The sequence below is a fragment of the Chondrus crispus genome, genomic scaffold, assembly GCF_000350225.1.
Source record: "Chondrus crispus Stackhouse genomic scaffold, scaffold_160, whole genome shotgun sequence".
NCBI lineage: Eukaryota > Rhodophyta > Florideophyceae > Gigartinales > Gigartinaceae > Chondrus > Chondrus crispus.
Window position 1 is genome coordinate 125519 of NW_005179045.1, and position 2624 is coordinate 128142.

Below are 2624 nucleotides of genomic sequence, written 5' to 3' on the forward strand. Positions count from 1 at the left end.
CGCAGCTGTACACTTAACTAGATCTTGAGAGTCACGTATTAGCTGTTTTTCCAATTCGGAAAAACGGTTGATCGTTTTGTCCGTGATCTCGTCAACCGCGGCTAGGTTTTCGCTAACCAGTTTATGAATCTGGTTAATTCTTTCCCGAAGATCTGCGTTAACTTTGCCTTCGACTTCCAAAACGTCTACTTTGAGCTGTCCGGCAATTCGTTCCAAATGAAGCACTATTCTCTCGGCGATCTCCGCTGCTTTCACAGCATTTTTCGAGCCGCCTTTAAGTCCAATCGGATCGGTAACAATACCCCAGACATCTTCAACAAAAGTGCCTGCTATTGCATTGCTATGACCTATGCACAGCAGTAGAACTATTGCGAATTCTCTAAGCTTTGATTCAGGGCCCATATCGGGAACCTCGATCGGGTTTTACTACTAGCGACCTGAGCGTACTAAAGCGAAAATCCAAAGCAAACTCCACAGAGTTCCCACCCAGCGCCTTTGAAGTTTCCTACGCCGTCGTATTCACAGTAATTACACACCATCACGACGCCTCAGCAACTAGTGGGATGTTCGGGATCAGATATCTTTCCGGCACCGCCTGGAAATCTAGGATCACACGGACTTGCATCAGCAAAAGCATGGGATACAAGTCCGATGAAGGCGACAATAAATAGGGATACTTTGATTGTTGCTGGAAGCAAATACAGTTGATTGAAACGCATGACTTGTCTCCCTTTCAATCTTTGTTGTATCGCGATGCTTTGTCGCTAGCAATAGCATTAGTCCAAAAGTTCTCTACACGCATCCTCAAATTTCGGTATGTCGGAATGGGTGTGTCACAAAATAGATGCCTTTTTATAAACCACTCAACCATCAAAACCATTGCGATCTGCGTTCGGGTATCGACCGATAAGAAGAAGGACGACCCGAGGCGCCAGGCCAAAGCCGGGAAATGATTGATGGGTAGCTCTCAAAAAACGGAAATTTTTGTACGCGAAGCCGCGAAGATCGTCGATTTCGCGGCCCGCTGCGGTCCGTTACCAGAACTCAAAAAGAAAAGTGAACAGTTTGCTAGTAAAGTGTTCACTCGACATTGGACAGGCGTCTGTCGCAAATTGAAGCTGCCAATGGTATTTCTCCCTTTCTTGGCATTGGATGCCGTTGAGACGATAGTGGCAATGACTACCTCGGGCGATTTGCCAATTCGCCGCCGCACCGTGCTTCCGAAGGTTATTTTATTCCCCAACATACACGAGTCGCATTTCTTTGAAGTGCGGCCAAGGTACATTGGGAGCAGATTCCAGACGCAGGCGGTTGGCTTCATTGCGCAATCGGATCTGCCCCACCCGGTCGGTTCGTCGGAGGCTAGCATGCCAGTCAACCGTAGTTCCTCCTGCAACTCCAGTTAATGATCGAAGATTGTTTACGAAGAGTGTCAATGGCCTTGCATCTTTGGCGGCGTATCGAACATGAACGTCGTAGAGGCCAGGAACGACACTTACATCCCATGTCGCTGAGCTAATTCCGCCTGGCGGGGGTAGAAGTACCTTACCTTGGTATGCCGCGAGCAATGTGTCGGAGCCCCACACATATGTAGCATCGCCTGGGCTTGGATTCTCCACCCCTACCGTAGATGTTGTCTCGGTAGAAAGTAGAAAAACAGGGTTCGGTCGAAGGGGGAGTACTGACATCCGGCCATACGGGATAGTTGCTGATGAGATTACGCCGATTTCCACGCCACGAATCCGACTACTCAATTCACATACGACCCTAAACGTACTGAAATTAGACACCGATACGCCAGAAGATAATTCAGGTTTAGACTTCGGGCCACAAGTACTTACAACGGAATCAGGAGAAAAACTGAACTGTAAGTCCACAGGGGAAACGTTTTCCATTGAATAGTTTACTTTCGCATTAATTGAGAAAGCGTTAGTGGCCTGGCTGCGCGTCGTCCAAAGATGAGTTCCTTGGCTGTTTACGCAATCACGGAACGCGTTTACCAGGGTCGGTGAAACACGACGGGACCAACTACGGAAACTTGACCAAGCCTCGGATGAGGAAGATGTGTCGCTGCACAAATTATTTGAACTGGAATTTGAATTATCAAAACCCAATTCAATCGGAATTCCTTCAATAGGGATACCGATATTTACCCCGGTTGATGAATTGTTAGTGCTCTGGCTACAGTACTTAGATCTAAAATACTTTGTAGCAAAGTCGTCATTGCCCACTGCACTGATGTCAAAAACTCCATCGCGCAATAAGCCTTCGCATGCTGACTGTGCAAGTACCGAATTTGGGGTTATGGCTACGCCGAAAACTATTAGTAGGCCGACTATCGTTGTTTGAATACGCACTTCGCCTCCAATTGAGTAAACTCTTTTTTATAGACTCTCTGTCACCGTCTCTCAACATCATCAGAACTATGGTGAACACTTTCGCAGGAAAGTGTTCACCTTTTTGACCGAGTTGGCAATTCGGCGATACCCAATTTTGGGGCTTTCGGCGGCTTGACCCGTTCTGAAAAGTCGCTAGAGTGAACAGATGACTAGCGAACTGTTCACCGATTACTGGTTATCCTCATCGCCTGTTTTTTCTAGATCGTTAGTTAATTGCTTGTACCG